Source organism: Miniopterus natalensis, chromosome X (assembly GCF_054644295.1).
Source record: "Miniopterus natalensis isolate mMinNat1 chromosome X, mMinNat1.hap1, whole genome shotgun sequence".
Lineage (NCBI taxonomy): Eukaryota > Metazoa > Chordata > Mammalia > Chiroptera > Miniopteridae > Miniopterus > Miniopterus natalensis.
The window spans coordinates 106,775,127-106,787,801 of NC_142103.1; the positions used below are offsets into that span (position 1 = coordinate 106,775,127).

The window sequence follows — 12,675 nt, forward strand, 5'->3', positions numbered from 1 at the left end:
GCCACCTGAACACACACACTCACATGCCCACGCATGCACTCACACGACACATGGATGGATGGATGGATGGATGGATGGATGGATGGATGGATGGATAAAAGACAGAGAAATACAGATTATTGATAAATACGTGGATAACATAGATAGATGAGTGATTGGATAAATGTCTGAACCCCACAGCCCAGAGCACCCCTTGATAAGGCTCCCTGAATCCCACCCCATCCCCTGCAACCCTGTCCTGCAGCAGGTCAGGAGTGGGCAGGTTTCCTGGGACAGAGAGTGTGTCTGCGTCACCCTTGCAGGATAGAAGGGTGGCAGAGACAGGAAATGTCACCCTGGGCAGCCATAGCGACGGGTAAACAGACTCCCGGCCGTTGGGACAGGAAGGAGCCCACGAGGCAACCTCTCCGTGCTCTGGAGGTCATGCTCCAGCTGTCCAGCGACAGCTGCTCGCCCCCACCCCAGCCCTCGCCTCCCAAGGCCATGACTCAAGGGGAAGCATGGCCATGAGACCGCCCGACGCACACACCTGAGCGGGGCCACGTCCCAGCTTAGTTACCTTCCCGGCGTAAACTGTTGTACGGGGTCGAATTTGCAGAGTCGCTGGGGCGCAGACACCAGCATGTGGGGGAGGACATTTCTGCGCAGGTCACGGCCAGGTTTTGTTTGCTAGTCCCTGTGACCAGGCTCTGATTGCGTGTGGAGCCCTGAAGGTGACATACCCACTGGGAAGGGCGGGTAGGGCTCTGCCGCAGGTGTCGTCTCCGTCTGGCCCGCCAGGTGGCGCCGACCTCCCCGCAGCCACTGGGCCTTAAACAGGCTGGTTCCCAGAGCAGGTGGAGGGTCCTGGGGCTTTATTCATGCCCAGCCCACCCCACGTCCCTAAAGCCCGGCAGTGAGATCGTTTAGGAGTAAAAACTGACTGAACACACACATTGTAGTTAACAAAAGGTAAGTGTGAGCATCTGCTGGTGCCCCAGGAGGTCATTGGTTTGATTCTTTGGTCAGGGCACATGCCCGGGTTGACCCCCAGCAAGGGGCATGCAGGAGGCAGCCGATCAATGATTCTCTCATCCATGCTTCTATCTCTCTCCCCCTCTCCCTTCCTCTCTCTGAAATCAATAAAAACATAAAATAATAAAATAAAATAAAGTAGTAGGTGTGTAGTTCCACGATTCTTAACTGAGCTTCTCAAAGGTGAGCCTTATCATGCACTGCTGGTGGGAATTCAAAATGGTGCAATCGCTGGGGAAAAGTCATATGGTACTTCCTCAAAAATTAAAGAAAATTACCATGTGACCCAGCAAATCCAGTTCTGGGTATATTTAAAAGAATTCAAAGTAGAAACTCAAAGAGATGTTTGCACACCCAGGTTCACATTAGCATTATTCACAGTAGCCAAGAGGTAGAAACAATCCAAGTGTCCATCAGTAGATTAATAAACAGAATTAGGTCCATCCACACAATGGAATATTACTAAGCCATGAAAAGGAAATACATTCTGGCTGAGGCTACAATGCAGATGGACCTTGTGAGCATAATATATTGAATGAAATCAACAGACAGAAGCATAGACCTTCGGTGTAATAGACATTGGGCATCTAAGGTCACAGAAAACCAGGGAAAGAGGGAGGAGGGAAGAGGAAGGACCTTGGTAGTGGCACAAAGGACATAGGAGACTCTGGCTGGAGTCCAGCTCACGGTTGACCCCAAGCTGCTTGCTCTACCCAGCCTGGTAGGCCCAGGAGGAGGAGACAGTTGGGATGCTGTGGGTCCCTGAGCACCTTAGGAACATCCAACAGCCCCAGGAATAGCCGAGACAGCACACAGAAGAGAAGGCACAGGCAGTGACCTTGACCAAGGTCACACTGTCAATCAGGGAGATTGCAGGGCACATTCCTTGTCAGAATGGGATCGGAAGGGAGTGGCCACAAACAACTGTGAATGGAAGGATGGCCTTGTGATGCCTTAGCCCCCCCAGGCTTGGCTACCTGTGTTTGGTCTCCCCCATGCCACCAAGGTCGGAGGGGAGGTGACTGGGATGCAGAAAGAGACTGAGGAAAAAGTAGACACCTGGCCCAGAGCCCATTTGTGCCCTGAGACCCTGACTAAGCCACTCTCTTCTCCTCATTGTCACGCCTTTATCATAGAGCGACAGTAACGCTAGCCTCTCTCCCAAGACCTGCATGAGAACCAGAGGTGGCCACATGTGTGGATGGGATGGGTGAACACGGAGAAACCTCAGAACGTCCAGACAGATTTGGGACGTGTGAGGGGGCAGCCGGGAAGCATCGAGATCGGAACGGGCTGCCACCAAGTTCCTCCCGCTCAAAAAATAAAAGAAGATGCCCCATGATTGATTTTCATTCATCTGATGCCCGCGTCATGGAAAAACACAACTTCGTCACTGAGAACAAAGTAACAATGTCCACAAAGGAAATGAAGTAGTTTCATTTAAAACGAGTAACAAAGCAAATGTTACAACAGCTACTTACTTCCAAGCACTTTTATGTTACTTTGAGAAACAGATTTTACAAACGCTGCTACAATGTTTCAGATCAAAGCAGACATAAAGCTCCCTGCACCCTTCTGCTTTTATTTTTTCTTGGTAGAACATTTTCCCATTAAAATCATTAAGTTTCGTCTGGAATTATGACCTCCTTGAACCAAAAGCACAGTTTGTTATTTTTTTGTCTCAGGAAGAAAAAAAACACACAAAACATTATGCTATTCAATTTTTGGCTACAAAGATGTACTGTAATATGAAGTAATAAAAAAGAAAAAAAAACAATATAAAGTAAGAGTTAGACAGATTAAATTACCTAATAGAAACCTGAGACTGGGAGGCCGGTCGGCTTTATTGAGAAAGCTTTTACGAATGTGCAATCAATAATAAAGTTTATACATCCTGTTTTATGATTTGATTAAAAAATTCTTCCATTTATTAAATGAGTCCCCATCATTCTGAGAAGTAATGAAACAGCTGTGGTGGATCTCAGGTCATTTTTCTCTGGAGAACAGTCAGCATTCGGCAGGACCCCTGTCTCCTCCAAATGCCGACTTTCACGTCTGGAACAAATCCAGTTTATGTCGGGGACGACCAAAGTCCGTGGCACTGACTTTCCCAAAGAAAGAGGGAAACGCAGGTGCCAGAAGTCAGAACCCTACATTATCCAAAAGGCGTCATTTGTGGGATGCGATCGCGTGGCTGTGATTTAAGACAATTTCTAGGGCCAAGCTGTAGGGAAATAACAAAGAGCTTTAATATCTGAGCTCAGAGCCTCTGGGCCGAGCTATTCAAACTGGGCCCTAATTCCCCAACCGAGGGTGCTCACCCTGCACTTTTTTAATGTGGCCGGAGACACCTGTCCCTTTGGAGGAGGAGGTCGCATCAGGGAGCCACTCAGGTGCACAGGAAGGGTCAGATTGCCCTAGATGTTCGTGGCTGTGCAGTCTATCTCCCCGCCCCGGTGTCTGCCTTGCTGGCGGCGGTGGCTATCGGACCCACAGAGAGTGGGAGTTTGGGCTGCACACCAGGGAGCGTCCCTCCATCCCTGTATCACCAGGACCTGCCTCGGGCCTCACCTCTGCGGCTTCCACCAGACTTCATGGAGCCCCAGCTGTGACATTGGAAGGATGACACCAACCTACAGAAACGCTGTCCATGCAAGTGTCCAGGGCCCCCCAGGTACAGGAAGCCTGCTGCCCATTGGCCACCTGGCCCTCTGAGGGCCCTGCACACCTTCTCTTGAGCACAGGAGGAGAGAAGAGGGCCGGCGGTAAGTTCACTGCCGCTGGGTCCCCTTGGCAACCCCTCTCCACCACCCCTGGCCACACACACACTCTCACATGGTCACGGTCACACACACACACACACACACACACACACACACACTCTCACATGGTCACGGTCACACACACACACACTCTCACATGGTCACGGTCACACACACACACACACACACTCTCACATGGTCACGGTCACACACACACACACACACACACTCTCACATGGTCACGGTCACACACACACACACACTCTCACATGGTCACGGTCACACACACACACACACACACACTCTCACATGGTCACGGTCACACACACACACACACACCCTCACATGGTCACGGTCACACACACACACACACACACACTCTCACATGGTCACGGTCACACACACACACACACTCTCACATGGTCACGGTCACACACACACACTCTCACATGGTCACGGTCACACACACACACACACACTCTCACATGGTCACGGTCACACACACACACACACACACACTCTCACATGGTCACGGTCACACACACACACACACACACTCTCACATGGTCACGGTCACACACACACACACACACACTCTCACATGGTCACGGTCACACACACACACACACACACCCTCACATGGTCACGGTCACACACACACACACACACACTCTCACATGGTCACGGTCACACACACACACACACACACCCCCTCACATGGTCACGGTCACACACACACATACACACACTCTCACATGGTCACGGTCACACACACACACACACACACTCTCACATGGTCACGGTCACACACACACACACACACACACACACTCCTGTCTACAAATATTTAATTCCTAAGCCAGGGTGTAAACAGACCGCAGAGGTGAGCAGTGAGATTGTGGGGTGACACTTTCCGGACTAGGAAAACGCTGACCATCGGAACTTCAGACACCTGCCTCGCCACCTCCCTCCCCCGCAAGAGGGGCAGGGCTCAGAACCCCTCACCAGAACGTTCTAGAATTCAGATGACTTCTCCACGTGACAAGAGCGTCCCTGAGATCCAGGGGTGCAGAGACGGTGGGGGAAAAGCCACGTTTTCTTTTATGAGCAAACATCTTTTTCCAACTCACCTCTATTCCCAGTCAACGAGGTTAACTGCATAGCACGGCGGGGGGCGGGGGGGGCGGGGAACGGGACCGTTGGCTTCGGCACAGACAGCTTTGGGGGGGGCCGGTGCCCCCGCTCTTCTGAGACCAGCCTCTTGGACAGCCCAGGAGGGAAGCTGATTTAACATGGAAGGAAGGAAGCGTGAAGGGCCAGGGTCCTCAGGAGTTCATGTAAAAACACGCTTTGTCCTGGCGGGTGGGCTCGGTTGGTTGGAGTGTCGGCCGGTGCACCACGAGGTTGCGGGGTTGACTCCCGGGCACTGCACAGACCTAGGTTGCGGGGTCCATCCCCGGACAGGGCCCCTAAGGGAGGCAACCCATCGATGCTTCTCTCTTCCCCCTTCCCCTGTCTCTAAAATCAATAGTAACATATCCTCGGGTGAGGATCTTTTAAAATTGCACTTTTTGCCTGGCCGGTGTGGCTCAGTGGTTGAGCATCAACCCACGAACCAGGAGGTCACAGTTAGATTCTTGGTCAGGGCATATGCCCAGCTTGACCCCCAGGAGGGGGGCGCTCAGGAGGCAGCCCATCGAACACCGCACCGGGCACCCCGAGTTGAATGCCAGAGAGGGTCCCCCCCAGGGGAGCTGGCACGCCAGCAAAAGTGTGGGGACCAGGCTGCTCAAAGGGCAGCGGGAAGACAGGACAAGCCCTTGGCAATCACGAGGGGAAATGTCACCTTCCAACTAGAAAAAGCATCATCTTTGCGCAGAGCCCCTTGGGCTGGGACTCCCTCCCAGCGCTCCAACCCTACGATCAGAGGTTTCCTACCCCCAGCGCAGGAAGTCTAAAAAAATTAAAACATTAACAACAGTCGGAATCTGTCAGCGTCTCCACCCAAAATAACCAAAGCGCCCGGCCCCTCCTTCCGCCAGCTGCCGGCCCAGAATAGAGCGGCTCCGAGCGACCGTATCAAGTGACCGCGCAGAGGTGTGTCCGACAGATGCCGTCCTCAGGCCCCACGGGGACGTCTGCAGGGTGTCGAAATCTGGGCCACTTGCGCTGTGGCTACAAATAAACCGTCCCGCTCCAATCCGAGGCGTCCCGGAGCCGTGGGCCTGGCAGCGTCTGGGCCACCTCGGTGTGTGCGCCGACGGGGGCGGGGCGCGGGGAGGTCACCTTGTCCCACGCCTGCACGGCCCCGTTCGTCCTGAGGGTTCACGCCAAAGGCTCCCCTTTTTTTCTTCTTTCCGGGCTGGTGTTGCTCAGTTGGTTGAGCATCATTGCGTGAACAAAGAAGTCGTTGGTTCGATTCCCGGTCAGGGCACGTGCCCGGGTTGTGGGTTCGATCCCCAGCAGGGGGCGAGCAGGAGGCAGCCCATCCGTGACTCTCATCATTGATGTTTCTCTCTCTCTCCCTCTCCCTTCCTCTCTCTGAAATCAACAAAAACATATTTTTAAAATATATATCCCTTTTTTGCCCTGGATGATGTCCTCAGTGGTTAGAGCGTCAGCCCTCGCACCCGAAGCGTCCTGGGTTCGATTCCCGGTCAAAGGCACGCACCTGGGTTGCAGGTTCGATCCCTGGCCCCCATCAGGATACGTTTGGGAGGCAACCCATGGATGTGTCTCTCTCACATTGATCTCTCTCTCTCCCCCCCAACCCTTCCACTCTATGAAAATCAATGGAAAAAAATGTCCTGGTGGAGGGTTAACAGAAAAAAAAGCATGTGGACAGGAGGGCAGCTCCCCGGCTCCCACCCCCTAAGTCCGCCTTGTCCCGTGTGGGTCGCTGGGCCTGGTGACCGTGGACAGCGCCATGCGCCCCATCAGCAGAACCCAGGAGAGTCTGCGCCTGTCAACCCCGGGAGGGCTCGGCAGGCAGGCGTCTCTGTCACAGGAGCGCCGACGGGGCTCCAGGCCGAGGATTAGCGGCTGATGACATACCTGAGATTCCGGAGCCAGACCGAGAGGCAGCCTCGGTGGCTGTCACTTCCTGAGATCTGCTGCTACAGCTGGGAGGTGGGGGGCAGGAGCCACAGCCCTGGAAATAACCCGAGAATGTGCAGCCTCCACCTGACCTCGGCCCAGCTGCCCCTCCCTGCACGGCGCCCTGCCACCGGCTTCCCAGGAGGGCGCAACACCCGGGGACCAGGTCCAGCGTCCTCTGGAGCCTTGGGGACTGTAGTGACAAGAGGACCCAGGTGTCCGGGGCAGCCTCGTCTGACCAGTGTGTCACCAAACGCCCCGCCGTGTTGTTTAACAGCGTCATCTGGGAGTTCTGCTCATAGGCAGCAGCCAGGGGACATGTCACAGTCACTTCCCAATGTCCCCCGCTGTCCCTGCCCTGGGGGTGCTGTAACAAATGACCCCAAACTGGGGGCTCAGACAACAGACAAACATCCTCTCTCTGTCCTGGACACCAGGAGTCTGTGATCAAGCTTTTTCTGGATGGGAACTCAAGGCGCCTCCAGGGAGGGTCCTTCCTGCCCTTTCCAGCTCCTGGGGCTCCAGGCGTCCCTGGGCTGGTGGCCGCCTCCCTCCCGTCTCTGCCTCCGTCTCCACGTGGCTTCTCTGTGTCCGTGTCTCCTCTTGTGTCTCTTACAAGGACCCTGCCCTTGGATGTAGGGCCACCAAGACCCAGGACGACCTCATCTCAGAGCCTTCACTTCATCCCATCTGCAGAGACCCTGTTTCCAAATAACCACATTTTGGGAGTCGAGAATGGCTCTGAGGGCTTCCCCGTGTCCGCTCATCAAACACTCGTCAGAATCCTGAGGGGAGGGCTCTGGTACAGGCGACGTCACCAAGGTAGAAATTGATGCTCCAAGGAGGTGAGTCAGGTCACGAGAGGGGGCTCACGGAGGCCACCAGGACCATGTCCATGTTGGGGTCACTTTGAGGTCATGTCTGAGAGCAGACTAGGGATAGGTGGGGTCTCAAAGGTCACCCCCGTGATGGTTTGGGGGTCACAGATGGACATACACCAATGTCACCTCCTCCCAGATGGTCCAGCCCGTGTCTGGGCGTCTGTCTGTCTGCTTCATCATTCAGCCCACAGAAGGGCAGAGCTGACCACACCGTTTTATACCTGGGATCCTGGACATCTCACATGACGGGCAACAAACATTTATTTGAGATCACTAAGAGCAGAGACTCGGAGAGCACGGATTCAGGCAGGCGCCCAAACGGCGTCCCGATGAGACAGAGGTGATGGGTGTTTGTGAGGAAGGGACGGGCCACAGTGACACCCACAGCAGGAGGGCGTGGCTGTGGGTGCAGGTAACAGGACGTCGTGACGCTGATTCTAAACGTGTTTAATCTTCAGTCCTGTCCCCCCATCCAGTAGTCGTCACACCTGCTTCCCCGTCATCTTTGCAGGCAGCTCTTTGGGACACAATGTTGCTTTAGGCCCCGTGAAAGGTTACTTTGTCTCGTCAGTGGTCGTCACACCTGCTTTCCCATCATCTTTGCAGGCAGCTCTTTTGGACACAATGTTGCTTTAGGCCCCGTGAAAGGTTACTTTGTCTCGTCAGTGGTCGTCACACCTGCTTCCCCGTCATCTTTGCAGGCAGCTCTTTTGGACACAATGTTGCTTTAGGCCCCGTGCAAAGGTTACTTTGTCTCCTCAGTGGTCATCACACCTGCTTTCCCATCATCTTAGCAGACAGCTCTTTTGGACACAATGTTGCTTTAGGCCCCATGCAAAGGTTACTTTGTCCCATTTTAACATGAAAGTTCGAGGCATCAGATGGGCAGGACGGTCTCTGGGACGGCAGCTCTGGCTCCCTCTTAAATTGACTTATTTTATTGTTTTCACCCCTAATGGCTTCTAAAATAACTAAACGGCAGAGTACAGCTGCCTGAGTCCACGTCTGCTGGTCCCAGGCTCCAAATTCATTTCAGCCACTAGCCGTGGACCCGACAGACACGGGTTTTTTATGCCCAACAGCCCGAGTCCTGCACCCGCCCCACCCCCTCCACCTCTGTGGGGATCGGCCAGAAGCGCTGTCGAGTTTTGCGACCGGGCAGTGGGATTTGCTGACAAGAACGTGCTTCTGATTCTCACTGGCCTCAAAGGGACCCATCTCCCGAAGGCCTTTCCTCAGTCCTCGGGAAACACGCGGCCGTCTCCCCGGGTCTCCCAGCCTCTCATTTCCAGCCGGGAGCCGGAGTTCCCTGGATCTGCGTTTGGTCCCATAAACAGCGGCGGGCACCCACCTTTGCTCTGCGGGGCTGTTGCATGTTATGGGCTCTCGCCTACATTAATTCTTAATTTGTGACGGAGCTGTTATGGGCAAGGTAATAAGAGCGCACGGGGTCTCGTGCCGTAATGTGCGTTTCTGCGTTTTATGGGAATATTGAATAGACTTCATTATTTCTCCCGGTACCGGAGCCCGTCCTGCCTTTTGATTACGCGAACCAGCGGCATTTCCATATGCCATCCATCACCCTGACCGGGCCCGAGCGCTGAATATTCAGATTAAATTGGGGACTCTTTCCCTATGAATAAGGAATTTGATTCTATCCTATAATATACACCGTCTCCGGGGACAGGAAATTGAGTTGAAGGTGGCTGAAGGCAAGTGAGGGAATTTTATTATCCAAATACGAAATTCTTTTCCTCATCATCAGGGCCCCAGACGCCGCCGAGGGGAGCCAAGAGGTCAGGAGAGAATTCAATTAGACATGAAAATGGAAAAAGGGGCATTTTTTCAACGTACCTGTTATTTCCGCAAACAAGTGGCAGCGAGGAGCCTCAGGGGACAAAGGGGTATTTGTCAAGGTGTTTGACTGGCTTCCCACGGATCAGGGAGCTGATGCCACGAGTTAAAGGTGCAGGCAGAGCATCCAAACGGGGCTCCCTCCAGGGACCTAGCAAACTCCCTGTAGACCAGGGGACCCAGATAAGAGCAGCATTTGCCATCCGAGGGCTCCCAACCCTAATCCCCTCCCACCTCTCCTGTGTGGTGTCTGCAGGAGGCAGCTGGGCTCATCATTGCTCCCGCGATTAATTCCCTAAATGTTCCAGCATCTTGCCCAGGTGGGGGTGGCAGCCTTTGTCTCCACTGCCCCCAACTCAAATAGTCACTCCTTATGCCCCTAGAAGCTGGAAAACACCAGGCACCAGTTCTGCCCTGGAGCTTGCAGAAGCCTCCAGCCTCGACTTCTCGACTCCAACCCAGCAAGTCTGATTTGGGGCTTCTGACGCCCAGAACTGTGACAGAGCACGGCTGTGTCGTTTCAAACGGCGGCGTGTGTGGCAACCTGTTACAGTGTCCCAAGGCCACGAACACACCCTCTGAAATCACAATAGCCTCCTCGTTGGTATCTAGAGTCTCACACCTGTCATGGATCTTCGTTCTCCAGACGTAAATGCCTCAGTCATATTTGATCGTCTCAGTGTCCGGTGTGAAAACCTTCATGGCTCTGCATCTTATGTATCAGTCAGCTAGCGGTGAGTAACAACCATCCCAACCTGAGTCCTGACACTAACAATCATTTATCCTCACTAGGGCGTCTGTACCGCGGCTGGGGCTTGGCTGTTCGGACTGGTCCTTCCAAGGTCACCTACGGGGATTCTGGCACATCAGGCTTCTTACCTTGCTGGGAGCCCTTGGACTCACTGGTATTGTTTCAAACGTTTTCACAAAGGGCGTTAAACCTTCTCTGGGGCTTGTCTCTGAGGCCGTTGTAATGGACACGCTTTTTAAAATTTTATTACTTTTTCTTGTTGCTGTTAATCCTCAGCTAAGGATATTTTTTCCCATGGAGGGAGGGAGGGCGGGAGGGAGACGTCAATGTGAGAGACACATCGATTGGTTGCCTCCCTAACGTGCCCCAACTGGGGCTGGGGATCAAACCTGCAAACCAGGTACGTGCCCTTGATCAGGAATTGAGCCCACAACTTTTTGGTGCTCAGGGTGATGCTCCAACAGACTGAGCCACGCGGCCAGGGATGAACACACATCTGATGGAATGAAATAACCCTGTAATTTTGGGTCTGCCTGCGCTGTCTCTGAATTCTGCTTGCAAATGAGCCCATTCCTTGCAAACATCTCTTTCACCTGCTAACGTATCAAGGTGGCTAGTGACAACCAGCCCGCAGCTGTGGTTCCCGACCCTTTCCCAAAGCCGGAGCTGTACTGGGCACATTTTCCGCCTGCGTGATTATCACAAGCAACAGGTTCGCCTGACGTTTCAGCTCAGCCTAACAAGTGTCACTATGTTTCCAGCCTCCTAATTTAATTGCTTGTACGTGAGACGGTCCAGACGTCTTTGCAGATAACAGAGGCCCCTCACGAGAGAACTTTGAACGCTGTTTCTACGTCTGTTTCTTGTGGGCTCCTTCAATGCATTCTGATGTCCAGTATTAACCATCCTTAAAACCTCCACTGAAGCCCTGGCTGGGTAGCTCAGTTGGTTAGAGCGTCATCCTGAAATGACAGTCGCAGGTTCGATCCCCGGTCAGGGCCCATATAAAAATCAACCAGTGAATGTGTGAACAGGTGACAAAAATCAGTGTTTTCTAAAACAAACAGCCCTGGTCAGCGTGGCTCAGTGGTTAAGTATTGGCCTGTGCACCAGAGGGTCTCGGGTTCGATTTCCGGTCAAGGGCACGTACCTCAGTTGCAGGCTCAATCCCCAGCCCCGTCAGGGTGCACGTGCAGGAGGCAACCAACCCATGTGTGCCTCTCACATCCATGTCTCTCTCTACCCCGTCCCTTCCACTCTCTCTAAAAATCAATGGAAAAAATACCCTCACTCCTACGGTGAGGATTTTTAAAAAAGGACTCCACTTAAATGCCACTGCCTCCGCCAGGCTTCTCTCCCTTCCCTCCACCAGTCCTTCTCCTGTTTGTTTCCTATCTCAGTCCCATGCTGTGCTGTATAATTGCTCGCTGAACTACCTGGTTACACAATTCCCCTCGCCCTCCCCGCTACACTGTGAATCCGGGAGATCACGAACCCTTCTATCCACCTCTGTCCTCGGGCTTCAGCCCATGCTCAGAAGAGCCGATTCCAACCAGTTTAATTAGGCCGCGTTCCAGCTTAATAGACACACTGTGAGTAAATTAAGAGAGAAGAGACTGGTAGGGACAGGCAAGCTGATGGGAAGAACCCACAGCTAGTAACAAGCATTCAGACGGCAGCTGGATAGACACCAAAAGAAAAAAGGTGTGGCAGTCAGTGGTCACTTAGAGGACGGGGGCCACACGGCCTGTGACCTCTGAGCATCCCAGCCCCTGCCAGTCATTGTTTAAAACTGGGATGTTGGCCAGGCCGGTGTGGCCCAGCGGTTAAGTGTCTACCTGTGAACCAAGAGGTCGCTGATTCGATTCCCGGTCAGGACACACGCCCGGGCTGTGGGCTCGATTCCCAGGACGGGGCGTGCAGGAGGCGGCCGGTCAATGGCTGTCATCATTGATGTTTCTCTCTCTCTCTCTCTATAAAATCAATAACAACATGTATTTTTAAAAATCCTCACCCTAGGATATTTTTTCCATTGCTTTTCAGAGAGAGTGGAAGGGAGAGAGAGAAACATCGATGTGACAGGGACATCGATTGGTTGCCTCCCACACGTGCCCTGACGGGGCCGGGGATGGAGCCTGCAACTGAGGCAAGTGCCCTTGGCCGGAATCAAACCCGGGACCCTTCAGTCCACGGGCCGACGCTCTAACCACTGAGCCAAACCGGCGAGGGCAATAAAAACATATTTTTTAAAAACTGGGACGTTGAACACAGAAAGTGACTGTCTGAAAAGGTAGATCACAAATAGTAAAAAACAAAC

The 12,675-nt window shown here is 53.3% G+C and overlaps 1 long non-coding RNA gene across 1 annotated transcript; it reads right to left on the reverse strand.

Moving 5' to 3' along the window:
- Positions 1-2,491: 2,491 nt before the first annotated feature.
- Positions 2,492-3,668, reverse strand: LOC107542402 (uncharacterized). The gene is made up of 2 exons (XR_001603710.2): positions 3,586-3,668; positions 2,492-3,238 (listed from the first exon to the last, which is right to left on the reverse strand). It is a non-coding gene; the product is annotated as an uncharacterized LOC107542402 (long non-coding RNA).
- Positions 3,669-12,675: the final 9,007 nt, after the last annotated feature.